Source organism: Diadema antillarum, unplaced genomic scaffold (genome assembly GCF_040938485.1).
Source record: "Diadema antillarum isolate AM-2024a unplaced genomic scaffold, OU_Dant_1.0 seq00001849_RagTag, whole genome shotgun sequence".
NCBI classification, from domain to species: domain Eukaryota; kingdom Metazoa; phylum Echinodermata; class Echinoidea; order Diadematoida; family Diadematidae; genus Diadema; species Diadema antillarum.
This window is the reverse complement of record NW_027272521.1, coordinates 174,615-189,635: the sequence shown is the minus strand read 5'-3', so window position 1 is coordinate 189,635 and position 15,021 is coordinate 174,615. Positions and strand designations below refer to the sequence as shown.

The window sequence follows — 15,021 nt, the reverse complement described above, 5'->3', positions numbered from 1 at the left end:
ATATGTCACTAGTCACCATGAAAGTCAGATAAAGTTGGCAGATATCATTTGCTGATTTGGATGATTTTGCATCCCCTGCATTCTCAGCTTCTGGTAATTTCCCCACCTTGTATCCATGTAATTACTGCAGAAATGATATCAAAAAAGAAGTTGGTAACCATATGATACAGTCAGTGCAAAATCAGCCTTTAGATGAATCTGACTTCAGAGCACTGTAACTTATTGAGGCTGTAACTGGTGGGCTTCCAAAGAAGAACAAAAGAACTTTCAATGGGTTATGCAATGAGCCAGGTGCATTGATATGTCCGTGCATAAATTATCTTTTGTTAGGCATACTTGAAGCCCCCAGTTAGAAATTACCATAAAAAACAGTACCCAAACTGAATTGGTCTGTAGGTTTGAATGCAGTCCAGCATGCATGAGGGTAAAAAGCATCAAAACATAAAACTGGTCAATTTCACACACCACTGTAGAATTTTTTGTGAATACTATAAGTTTTCCATTTTAGGGCACTCTTAGATGTGGAAATGTATATGGGAGGTAATTATCATATAAAACGTTTGATTTGTGAAATGTACACAATGTCATGTATATCAGAATTTCCTATTTTTCAAACAAATCATATCATATTTTGTAGTCTTAGACTTAATACCTGGACTGTATCAAGGTTATGTGGTGACATGTCACATACGAGGAAGGCACCACAAACAATATTCTATATTTGTATGATTGGGATATCACTGCATGTGAGAAATTAATCAATTTCCATGTTCTAAAGATGAATTACCATCATATTGATTCTACTCGGGTTATGTCGTGATTACGGTGTTTGTGCATGTCCCCCATCCTACGTACCTTGGACATAAGTGCACAACACAAATGATGAATACAAAACAAGATGTGTCATTGTAACATGCTTGTCAATTTATGGATATATCCACTCCATTAACATTTCAAATCACCAACTCATAGGTGAATTTCTCTCTCTCTTTTTTTTTTTTTGCTTTGTTTTGTTTATATGGGTGTTTTGGTGTGTGTGTGTGTTTTTTTTTTAACGAAGATTCTAATTATTCCTCACAAGATTCCTTTAAAAGTGACTGGATAATGCCTTGTCTGAATCACATGCCAGTCATGTATTGTGGATATCATTATGTGCTCTTGTCTTCATCACACTGAACTCATACAAACTCAAACTATTCTTTGTGAGCAAAAAGAGAGATCAAACAAAAACTTTCACTTGAAGAATCTGGACAATTCCTTGTGATACAAGATTGCACTGGGTAAAAGCAAAAAGAAAAATCAAACAAGAACTTTCACTCAAAGCAGTTATGCCCTTTTGCTGTAATTGAATCACAGAAGTCAAAGCAAGGTTCAGTCAAATGAAACAGCCCGGGAGATTTCAATCTTCAAAAGAATGATGATCAATAAAGAGACTCTCTTAGCATGTGGCAATATAGCTCCTTATTGTGGATAGAAATACACACACAATGGATATTGTGTGTGCATGAATGTGTTCCTGTGGAAATCATAACTGGGACAGTGATATAGAAGCAAACTTTAATCAAGATAAACATTACCTTTTGAAGCATCTTGATTTTGCCAGTTATACATGTAGGTGTTCATATGTTTTCACTTCATCGAACTGAATTACAGTGGGTATAAATCATCCAGACTAATAAATTTGAATATCTCATCAATATCATTTCCAAGAAGAAAACATGTACACTTTTAATCTTTAATGTGCAGGATGTCAATTTTTCTTAAATTAGAAGTGCTGTTAAAAAGCATTACGAAATTTTCATGTTTATGATAAACTATTGATAAAGAAGAGATGAACTGGTGCATGGAAATGCAGAACTTTGTCAAATTTTGTTTATGACACATATACTGTATGAGTTTGAAATATACATACGTACCATGGACTACCACCATAGAGTCAATTGTGAGGAATTAGGGTTTACTTTAATTGAATTGATGCTGCCTGTCATGAAATAGAGAAATATGAAAGACAGATGACAATCCATCCTGATATTTTCTTGACAAATGTTATGTGTTAATTTTTAACTCTGTGATATCTCCTCTTTTTCCTCTCTGAGGTAACAAGGAGGGTTTTGTATTTCTGAAATTTTTGTCGTGTTGCATGATTGACAAAAATATTGCCCCCCCCCAAAAAAAAAAAAATCAAATATCAAAAAAAAAAATCAAATATCAAAAAAATCACAAAGCTTGAAGCCCTGTATGCACATTTTACATTTGCCACAAAAGCCACATAGTATGAATAAGGATCATCTTATAGAAATACCACCTCTAATGGCAATAGCATTCATTGGTATTGAGCACTCATAACACTGTAAAATGGTAGTGTATAAAAAGAAGGAAGCCAACCATATGGTCCACCCAGGGAATGTTCAGTGTGTATTGGTGTGATCCTGAGCCAAAGTGTCCAGTTGTAAAATTTTTGATTTTTTTTTTTTTTTTTTTTTTTTTTTTGGGGGGGGGGGGGGAGGGGGTAGAATCTGGGAATTGGCCTGCGAAGATATCTGTAACTTAAGTATAGATGATGTGTAAAGGTAGTGAGGAGAATATGCATTGCATGTTTTCAATGCATCTGTTACATATACACGTGATTGTGAGTTTTCTTGTTTTTGAGGTCGTATGTCCACGCAGTTATTTCTCATCACTATAATAACTAGAAAATGACATACAGTGTATTCCCAAACTTGATATGTGTTTGTACAAAATGTATGGTGACATGACATTTGCTCCTGCGACAATGCTTAGGATTAGGGTTGTGATAGGGTCGTAGGTTTAATTTGATGTGAAGATTAGGATTAGGATTAGGGTTAGGGTTGTGTTTGTGGGCAGAATTTATATTTGGCTTTAATAGCATGCAGATATTCCATGGGAGCAGTTGTCGCAGGAGCGAATGTCCTGGAATCGTATGTACATGTACACTGTACCTTTACAAACTTCTTGGCCTGAGGGTTATGTGGTTGTTTGTCACTGAGTAAGACTTAAAAACTAAACCTTCACATTATAGGGGAACTTTAATGATGCATATATTGAATACAGCAAAAAGTACAATATTGTATTTTTTTTTATTTTATACCTGTATTTTCCCACAAGAACAATAATCAATGAAATATAAAAGTGTGATTAAATGCCATAGACAGGTATGAGGCATGTCATGTGCGTGTAGAAAATAAACCTGTGAAGGTCAAGACAAAATACTTGGAACTCTGCAATTCTTGTCAAAGGTAGAATAAAGTAAGAGAAATTTCCTTCAAGTTTCAAACCAAACACAAGAAAATGATTTTCTTCAGAGCAGTTTATTGAGACAACATTGAATATGATGGTCAAGGTTCAAAGTTCACGTTTAAATTTGTTGTTTGCCCTGTTAATGAAGAAATTTAGCTGCATGGCAGGGGGAGTATGGTTCGAAGATAGATATACAGTGACTGAATTTTAGTTTTCATCCGTCAGAAGTCAGAGATCAAAGGTCAAAGTTGCTCATGTATTAGACCACTGTCAGGGGGTTCAGGGGAGAAAATTGATCAGAAACAGATAGGGAAGGTTGCCGTATGAGTAAAGAGGGGAGAGAGGGCAGAAGCATGTCAGTTAATTTTGTGATGTCAAATCCTACAGTTTGATGATGATACAAGATGGCATGCATGCATAGATAAAGGCAGGAAATTCACATTGATGGTTTAAATACCATTCGAGTGTGATGATACAAAATTACATGTAGTTTTTATGGAAATTAAAGTTGCTTATATTCTGTGTGTGGAGTACTCTGTGCATGTTATTTCAGTTATTTAGATGGTCAACTTGTTTGGCAAAATCAATGACATCACTACAATGTGAAGCATACAAATTCGTTCCAATGAAGTGATTTGTTGTGCAAAAAGTGGAAAGTATCTGAACGTAAGACCTGTCAACATACGGCTTTCAAAAGTAGAGAATCTTGTTCAAAATCAGTAGTAGATGTAGGTATCTATATGATTTATATTTTAGGTATTTATACAAAGCTCAGGTACCTTTTGACTTCATTTTACTCTACTGACTAGCTACCATTGGTTTAAGCAGCTTTATTTCAGCTGATTCTTTTTTCTGTGCAGTATTTATATGTTACAGAGAGTCTAGCATATCATTACAGATTATACAAGTTGTATTGCCTTAAAATTGCTCTGCGTTAACCCTTGGAAGACTGGTCCAGAGTATACATGGGCAGGTGTCTATGAGAAATGTGTGTGATGGCAAAATCAGCTTGTCCTCAGTGGGTTAACTGAAGATGTGATGGCAAGCATTCAATAGATACATTGTATGAGAGAGGACAGTTTGTGTGTACTCCCCCAGAGTTGAAAATATCTTCCTCAACCACTTTGCAGACTAGGGGCCCCCCTTTCAGCACCTAGCCATGAGCATAAATCATGAGCTGTTGCTGCCACGGTAAAGAGATTCCAGTTTCCAGCTTAGCAATCAAGCGTCTGATCCACTTACCAGTGTTTTTCTGAACCCTCACCGCTAATAATTCATTATAATTTAATTTTGCCCATGTCACACACGTATTGTACAGCCTTTCTTCTCTTTCTCTCACCCTCTCTCCCTCTCTTGATTTACCCTTCTATTCATTTGTCTATCAATCTGTCTATTTTCATATCAACCCATAAAATTGTTGATCCCACATATTTATCAAAATGTATCTAGGCAAGCTATACCTCTTTATCTTTTTCCTTCTCTAATATGCTCCTGTGTTCGTATATGTCCAAAATTTCCTTTACTTTCCTCTTATTTCTAATTCATGTTACCATAATTCATTTAGATCCCTGTTACTCTAAAAAAATTCATCCCTTCTGTCTCTCTCCCTCTTTTGCTCTCTCTTGCTCACATTTTCTATCACTCCTTTTCTCTATGTTTTACTTGCCATCTTACTTTGTGCTCCACCTTTCTCTTCTGTCTCTCTATCTTCCTCTTCCATCTCCCCCTCCCACCCCCACCCCCATCCCCCCCCCCCCCCCCCCCCGCCACACACATACACAATACATTGGGACACATACTCATGCACAAAACACATGGCACCAGTTACATTATCTAGCCATCAGTTGCTGGGAGACAGCCCAGCTCTGTACTAATGCTGCTGGCTGGGGTATGATTCACGCATGGAGTAACATGCGCGCCAGGTTTGCCGATTATATGCTCCCCCACCCCCACCCCTCTTATGAAATTGGATCCCTCCTAACATAGCCAGCACTAGCCACATTAATATTGCTCTAACCTCAGACTGTTCTACCAGTACCATCGGCCCTGTGCACCCCCGAGGCTGCCTATATCATATCTTTCAGTGCTGATGTGTTGTGGAGGTCTGTTAGCTGTGCGCATAATGAAAGCTAATTAGGGATATGAATGCCAAGGCCTGATGGCTCTACTTTGTGAGCTCTTGTGATGTAGAAGCAATTAGCCGATGATTCCACTCTGCAGTCGATTGCAAACAATTCATACCATTTGCTTGTGACCATACAGCATGACCCCAAAAACACTTTAATATATGATGGATATACATTTCTGTGTGTTGGGGATGATTTTTGTATGTTTAAGCATAGATGAACATAATGTGTAAATATAATACCTTATGCAAAATGAATGCACTCCTGTGAAACCAGGGCCCCGTTACTTCAATAGATATAATCGATTATAAATTTCCTTACCACACAGGCTGCCATAGACTTTTAATAGAAATCAACTATATAACCAATCATAACTTTCATAAAATGGGGCCCAGACCATGTGGATTCTGTTCTCATTTGTTTTCAACAGCCTAATGCTTGTTTTTTGTTTGTTTATTCTTTTTTTTCTATATAGAAATCATTGACCATCTCTTCATCCTTTTCATTCTTACTCTAGTTCTTGCCATTCCATGAAAGGGAGTTGCATTTGCTGTTTATGCAGTTGTGCATTATACTTCAGCTCTCTTTAATTGGTCTTTTTTTGTGTTTTATTTCAACTTTTATTGCATCATAACAAGACAAAAACATGCTGTGTACCATCAAAGAGAATAACACAAAAGCAGGTAGACAGTGAAATCAAGATGCATATGATTTGGTTTAATTTAATTTGGTTTTTTCACATTGCCAGAGTATATATATTCTAGTACAAATGTAGATGATGATGTGCCTGCTTTGCCTTTGGCACAGTGTTATCAGGGAAATGTGTTTATAGTTTTTGAGGCAGCTTTTGATTATTATTTGAATGGTATCCAGTATGTTCAGAAGAAAATGTTGATACATTTTTTTAATGACCCAGCACTAGCCTGCATGTAGATACTGGAAATATCAGAAATTGTGTATTGCAACTAAAATTAGGCAGTGGAAGAGATTATGAATGATAATACACCAACTTGTGAGTGCATGACAGCAACCATACACATGGTATTTTACTTTTTGTGCTGTCATCTAACTACATTGTACTTTTGAAGGGAACTATTCAACATTGAAAGTGAGGGATTTTTTTTTTTGAAGTCATTTTCTTGAGATAGAATATGCAGAACACTATGTAGAATCATATGACTATAGATATGCCGTCTGACTCTGACTTGAATAAACCACAGGAAGTAATAAAATAAGAGCTGAGCAGAGACTAAAATTTCTGTAATGAAGTGCAGCAGAATTCCAGGGTAGCCAACCAACCATCCATCCATCTATCCATCAATTCTTCCTATTTTCCCCTCCATTTCTTCATATCTCATTTTACTTGATTATTCACATGACCTCCTATCATGTGAAGAGGGAGAGGGTATGACATCACTGACCACAAGTGCCGCCCGCAGTCGGCTGCCAGCTCACTCACGGCTTGCGGGAGATGGGGCTTGTGAGTAAGGGATCAAGGGTTCCTGTTGCCATGCCAACAGACATCTGTTGCAAATTACACACTTCATTCAGAAAGAAAAAAATAAGGAGAGTGATTCGTTTCCTTATGCCTGCTCTTACCCTACCCTACACCACATGTGCCGTGAACATGGCAGCACTGCTGTTGCTTAGCGTACAGGTTGTGTTACCGGCGAGGAAGTATTTTGTAAAAATGTAGGCAAAGAGGATAGGGCATGATAATACTGGTTCAACATCGTCTAGATGACCAGACTTAAGAAAAATGATTAAAAATGGGGAAAAAAATCAGGAGAGGGCAAGGTCAGTTTGCTTACAATGGAGGCCCCAAGAGGGTATATTTTACTTCTCAATACATGCCTGCAATATTGTTGGTGTTCTGAATTTGCCTGTCATTTCTGTGTGTACTTAACACATTCAAAGGAAGGAAGTCTGTCAATGTTATTTATTTCTCTATTGTTGTGCTTGTCAGGAAGAATTTGTTATCCACATTAGCTAATTATTCTCCTAACCTCCGGGCTCTTCCGTTAAGAGTTCTTTGTGAGGAAAAAAAATATGCTGTGGTATTACAAGAACACCAAACATTGCTTTCCCTGTGGAAACTGGAAAGGATTTGCCCTGGGCATTCAGTGAGTGTTTTCCCATAATGAAAATAATGAAAAAAAAAACAACAACCTGTGATTATCTGTAGACTGACAAGTAAAGACAGAAATGACTACTAGTATCACCTGTTTAGTGATGGAGTAATGTTAAGTTGTGTGAAAAGCCTGCTTGACCAAAGAAGCAATGACCTGTGTTACGGCAGGGGAATCAGTGTCATGGCCGAAAGTGTCCAGCATACTTTTTACTGCTTTGCTGCCCTCTAGAGGGGAAACTGTTCAGACACTGAGACCTGACTGCTGGGCGGTGGGGGGAAGGGTTGGGGGAGGGGGGCAGGAGGGATGTCACACCACTGCTCCTGTGAGTACATTGTAAAACCATTCCCTAGTCTGTGCACACATTCTCTTTCGTTTCTCCATGCTGCATTGATCACACTCCGTCATATGATGAGGATCCTCTTAGAGTGGTTTGATTACCTCTGGTCCATTTACTCAAAATGAATGAGAGCAAGGTCCTGTGTATCATGTGATTATTATGAATAGCCTTTATGATGAAACGGTTTGTAGGTCACAGAGCCACATCAAAGAGCCTATAAGCACAGTTGAATACTCTTTGATGCATAATACATGTGTATTTGACATATAGTGTGCAGGTTCTTGTCACATACAGCTGGAGCCATGACTGTACATGCTTGTATCAGGAGCCTGGTATTCAAGTCAGAGTTAACTGCCAGCCATCTCATAATGACTGAATGTTAAATGAGGTGCAGTTGGAAAGTTTTCATTAAGACAGTTATGGCTTTCATAGTATCACTGTCAAAGCGATCAGATGTAAGACATATAAAAGTACATGATATGAGATATATATGGGAACATCTCAGGGGGGAGGGGATAGTGAATTTTGGGTGGGCAACCTGTGTCACAATGGCTTTAAGGTTATCTGAGAATGAAATACACCTGATACTACCAATATTTTTATTCTTCAAAAGTGTCCTGAAGATGTCCTGAAGTGATAATCCCTGGAATTTGAATCCTGATCCTTCTGTTATGAATAACATACTATACGACCACTCCTTCATCCATTCACATCAAGCCTGGTGTAATATATTGTGTGACTTTTAGGCACTCTCTTGACAAGAACTTGCATACTGTAGCAAAATGGAACAATCAAGATGGCTGCTGTTATGGAGCATTAGCCGAGTCCGTCTTCCTCCTCACGATTTTGAAATGCAAAGCAGTCGGGGTTATGGGGATAGTGAGCAAACATTGGGCATGCGTTCGACAAATTCCTCCCATTGTAGTACAAACATTGCACTTGATACTCGCCCTGTCCGCCCTCTATGGAGTACAGACACAACAGTGCCCTCCGGTTGGAAGGTGTGGCAATACAAACATTGCAGTTGTTTCGAGTGGCTTGTGGGCAGCAGTATGTATTTGTGTGTATGTGCACACATTTTACATTCGTGATGCATTTTTTTTCTAGATGTATCACTCTACACACTTGTGTTAGTAGCCTGTAGCTGCCTCAGTGTGACAGAATGAAGAAAGATCAGAAGATTTTATTTTATGAGGACAGTTTGATTTTTCTGCAACACGCATTTCCAATAGACCCCTGCCCAAGTATACTTGAGACTTGTCCTCAATGGGTAAAAAGAATTTATCATTGTGAGATATTCCCCCCCCCCTCAAGAAGAAAAAAGAAAAAAAAAGAAAAATGAGGCAGAGTATGACATTATTAAAATCCACAACTGTATTAAATAACTCTCAGTATGATGATTCAGAAGACAAAAATAAAAACAGCTCTTGCACGTTCTGTGTTTCGTTGTATTCCAGAACAGGAAATGACCTCATTAATTTATAATAGTTTGTAATGTATTGTATGTATATCTTTAACAAGAATGTTATTGGTGTCATTTCATTACTTCAAAAGCTGATCAGCACAATCTCTTTAGAAACGAGAATTGAGAGCGTTGTTTTAGATAATTGGCCATTCAAAGCTAATGTTGCACAGTTTCTACCAAGTAAGTAAGTAAAAAAAAATCAAGCCTCTTATTTGGGTTGTACTACCCTCACCCATGACTATAGCAGAAAATTAATGTTTACACATATCAAAACATACTTGATAATGTAAGACAATGCAAGACTATAAAGTGTTTGAGATACAAAGTCTAACTACAATAACATTGGTAGAATGAGTCTCTGTGGTGAAAATATCCATACATCATTTTTTTATAAACAGTCTATTAAACCTTCATGAAAGAAATTGAGTGTTTTTGTATCAATTATCATGTTGTCTTTTGGGGATAATATACTGAGCCTCGCCTGTAAGGATAGGAGTCATGTAAGTACATATTTCTTGCTTCTAATATTTATAATTTTCATGTATTTTGAATGATGAGGAAATTCTTCAGGAAATGTAGGAGAATCAACCGTCAGACTTGTTCCATTCTTCATGAGTAGGATCATGTCGATAGGCTACTGCCAAACCATCCTTTTGCAATGTTGAAGTCAGTTTATGGTCAATACTACTTGAAAATATGATTAATATGCATATTCTAAAGAGTTTATATTGGAGAGCAGTTCTGGTTTTACAAGATACTGGCTGTACAAGACACCTAAATTCTTTGACAGATCCACAAAGAGTAGATCAGGTGTTTGTGTGATGAAGTCCTCCAAGAACTAAGTGTGAATTCTCATCTCCACACATATTGCAGGAAAGGTGATGAAATTAGCTATTGTTACATAATGTGTGGCAGTACGTGCTGAAAATCATAGCTTCAGCAATTAGCCGCATTCACACATTGGAGTTAACAGCTTTTGCATCGCGATGCGAAAAATCGATTGTATTTGCCACTGCTCACATTCGCCAAAAAAAAAGTCATGTGACTGCAAAGGAAATGTTTTAGATCTCCAGACTGCATATGTGTGAAGAATGACTGGGGCATGACCCTGGGCACCCGAGTGTGAGGACCTACCCTGTAGGCCTATGTGGGGTCATATGCATTATGAGATTAAAACAATTGATGGTTTCTTTGCATGCTGTTCACACACACACACACACACACACACACCATGCAGGGCAATTTAGACATTCAAAAGTCACATCATGATGCATATTGCGAGAGTTGATAATTTTTGTGTTTGTGTGTGTCCACAGTTTTCTCATTGCATTGCAAAACTTGATTTTCAAAAGCCAGTACTTTCTGGTGTGTGTGAATGCTGCTAGGGAGTGAGTGAGGCTCAGCTCAAGGGATATATGGGTGGATGGAGAGAGGGCAATAATGAAGGTGTGGGGGGGGGGGGGGCTTGAAAAGATGAGGAGAGAAAGGAGAGGACTGCTTGGGAGAAGCGGAGAATGGAATGAGACAAAGGAATAACTTCCATTGTGTTAGGGTCAAGTCACATCTGCCTAGAGATGTTAGGTATTGTACTGGTATTTTAGGGTAGAGCTTTCTTAACCCGTTGAAGACTAGTCCTGAGTATACTCGGACGGGCATCTATGGGAAATACTTGTAGTAGCAAAATCAGCCCATCCTCAACGGGTTTTAAGAGACATTATATTAAACACAGTCGCCCTTCCAGGCTCAAATCAGATATCCCCCCCCCCCCCCCAATTTAAAGTCAATATCAAATTGATACAGCATTTTCAATTTTGCCAAGGTTATCCTGTATGCATTGCAGGCATAGGGTTCATGAAATGGTAAAGATGGCCATGATATATAGCAAGATATGAAACCATTTTGGCCTTTAATGTCATTTAGAAATGTCCATTAAGGACAGAAAAAAAAATCCTCAGTTGACTGATGTTAACATCAATCAAATCCATTTAGTTCAGTAGGCCTATATTTGAGTTGAGCTCAATGTTTTTTACATACTTGCATCTAAGCCGTGAACAAGTACAAATGAAAAGACTGCCAGGGAGCATATCACTCAAATACATTGATAACATTGCCAAGTGTGACTTCAAAGTAAATGTCGCTCGTTTAGGGCACCCTGCTTCTGGTTTGGAAAATGTCAGCCCTGTACCAAGCAAGAGTTGGATACACAGAGCTTGTTTCTTACCAGTAGATGTTATGTAAACATTGGAGTTTGGTCAGTCTGGGAGAAAACATGAAAATGCAGATGAGTACTATGCTCTTTTTTTTTTTTTTTTGGTGGGTGGGGGGGGGGGGGGGGGGCTTGTTCGTGATTTTGTGTGTGTGTGTGTGTGTGTTTGTGTGTATGTATGTGTGTGCTGTTTCTGTAATTTCTATACATTTTCTAATTATGACCAGAATGTACTTACCAAAATAGAATACAAATGGCCTTTGATAGACCACAGCGAATTTAATGTGTAGATTTTAATGTGTGTGTGTGTGTGTGGGGGGGGGGGGGGGGGGTCAGGAGCAATACGGTATTAGTGATGTCAAGGAGGGTTGTTGATGGGGCACTGCCATTTTCAATCAGGGGTGCTGTCCTGCCGTGTCACAGGACGATGGCATCTTGTTCATACTCATCTCAGAAACTTGTCCCAGGGGGCACCGTCTATTGAGGTATAAACTGGTCATCGAACGGGAGCTATCTCATCGCAATTAGACGGCTAAGTGGCTAATGCCTTTCTGTCGCTGAGAGGGAGAGAGAGAGAATGCAAACATGAAAGGGAAAAAAAAGACAGCTTTAATTTCACCCGATATTGCCTATCCTAGGCTGTATCCGTGCCACACCCACATTTTCTACTCGTGCATTCATCCAGGTTAACACCAATGCATCGACATTATCCGTTGTGCTTTCCTCTCGTACTAGTCTCCTAGATGCGGTGGTCCAATTTAATGACAATTTGCCTTGTGTCCATTGTGATAAACTATCGACATAATGTATGTAATTAAGAGTTTTGCTTTGAAATGAGAGAAAAAAAGTAGGCTGTAAATACTTTGATACAAGAGTATCCTATTGGAAGCCTCTGTAGCCATCATTATTGCAAATCTCAACCTGCACATTCTGTAAATTGAGCCGTCTATAGGAGACATGACAAGCATTCATTAACATCTACTCACCTTGAATTTCACTGCATCCAGGTTGTAGCCGCATTAGCAATGCAGGAGCCACACTGGCTGACTCCCTCAGAGGTACCTCCCAGTAACATTAATTCAGGCACTGCACAGAGTTATGCTGACCGCCCACTCTGGGCTTAGTCTCTTGATACAGGCTGTAAACTCACAGATTGGCTTCCAAATGCCTCAAGCTTACGGAGTATGTACCCTCTTGGGAGATCTGTAGTACTTGAACACAGCAAAAGAAAAGGAATAAATTGGCAAAAGTTACTACACAAACACACACCAAAAAAAAAAATCATAAATAACATGGACATTTTGAGTTTTTGACCATTTTCTATATGAAAATCTAGAGGTCATCTATGCTGTGCAGTGGGCATCCTAATTACATGTCATGGTTCACAGCACATTCAACTTTTATATGATCTTAGTATGAAATGTCACTATTTTTTTCCCCTGGCCAATAATATAACTTTTCTCAAAAAATATGTAAGATGTATACAGAATGTCATATCAAGTGACATGAATGGAGAAAATTAAAAATTGCTTCAATGATTTCATGAGCAAAACCATACAGAGGTTTCTGTGAATTTGATATCAACGTCATATGACTGCACGTTTTTTTTGGCAACTACTTGTTAGATTATTATTAACTTGACATTCAAAATGTCAGTCATCATCAGATTGTCATTGATCTGATACTTTAACCTCACTGATTTCATTCAGATCAAGTTTGTTATGGAGGTAAGGCCTCCTTTTGAAGAATTCAAAGGGAATATCTTAAAATTGGTCAGAGTACAGAGCTGTACATAAAATGCTACTAAAAATTATGCTCCAATATATGCAATTGTAGCTGGTAAATCTGCTGCAGTGCTTTTCAAACATGGGCATAAAAGGCCACTTTCACAGTGTGTCTAGTTAAGTGTGTGCAGAATGCAGCATGCAATCATCAGTGGAGGTGGTGCAGATGTCGTTATGGGTGCGCAGGAGCTGTAGACTTGATTCACATACATGTGACTGTAAAGGAGATTTGTTGAGATGGTCCCTGCAAAAAGGTCAACTTGAAGGTCTGTCTGTATCGTGATAGTTGCTTGCAGGTATGAAATAGATGGTCTTCTAATACCAGACTCCAACTCTCTCCATATCTCGAAGGTGGTTGAATTTTTTTTTTTAATAGGAACATGAGATAAGGGAGCTTTGGAGAAGATGTGGATTGTGTCTCTTCATGCCGAGAAGTAGCCGTTCATCCCTCCCGAAATGAAATAGAGCTCACAGTACAATACCAGACTATGGGGGAACTACTCATTGGAGAGGTTGATAGCCTGTCTAGATGAGTAGACTAGCTGGTGATGCTGGGATTGCCCTCCTCGCCTGAAACTCTCAGCAGGCAGCAGCATCCTCCGAGGGGAAAAGAAGATGCCAAGATGCGAGGAGGATGAGTTGTGAGGGTTAAGGGGGGGGGGGGGCTGTTCTAGGATTGAGATGGATGTGCTGTTTATAGCACCCTCCCTGCTTACCAATGCTGACGTGAACAGTTTTTGGGAGAGGGGAGGCTGTTTGCCGGAGATAACCAGTTCCTTGCCTCTATATTGGCCTCTCAGTGATGACGAACAGAAAAAGGAGATTGTTTTCTCCGCTTTCTTGAGGAAGACAAAAGCTGTCATGTTTGAAATATTATTCAAGGTCTCCAATCAGTAATTTTGCTCAATGTGATTTAGAATGAGATGCCATTCCATGTTTCACTTTACTCTGAAAAATTAGGGTAAAATCAAGCAAACAAATGTGTAGAAACATTAGAATATGATAACATGAATTAAGAAAGTTAATAGACTTTGTAAATTTCACACGCAATGTTTCCTTGAAAGAAAAAAAAAACAATTTTAGCATACAGGTTAGTTCGATCAAATAGCAAGGTGCTGACAACACAGAAATAATAATTGCAGCAGAATTGATAATTCAAAACAAAATACAACAGTATTTAACTGTTTGCCTCTTATTGATTATGTGGTATTTACATATTATAGACTGTAGTGTATGCCAAAGTTCCATTATTTTCAGAAGTTTCCTAATGGCAAGGTAGCAACTAAAGGCAAATATCAGTGCTGCCCATTCATAGTGTTAAAAACAATCAATGCAAAAAAGTCTATACACCATCCGTCACAGCGTTCTTTTGGATTTTGTTTTTCCTGCATGTCAGTGCCCCGTGATAGATATTCTTCAATTTTGAGATGCTAAATTGGTAATATTTCAGCAAGAACGTAGTTCTCCTGCCTTTCCTGTGACTGATACACTGCTAGATAGTGCAATTAATCATCCTTATCCTAAAAGGAACACAGTCTATACACTAGGAAGAAGCAGAGCTCGTGACAAAAATGATTAAGAGTGAATGAGATAAATGTGTTGTAAAACCTGTCCAATTGCTCTCTGTTAGCATATAATATATCTTAGCAGTGCATTTCCACAGCTAAGTTCAATTTTCTTCTTTTCTTTTTTTTTCTTGCTTTGCTTTGCTTT

General features: G+C 38.4%; 1 protein-coding gene across 1 annotated transcript in view; it reads left to right on the top strand.

The window, feature by feature from the left end:
• LOC139712754 (vam6/Vps39-like protein) overlaps nucleotides 1-15,021 on the top strand; it is a 95,420-nt gene that overhangs the window by 41,085 nt on the left and 39,314 nt on the right. The window lies entirely within an intron of this gene.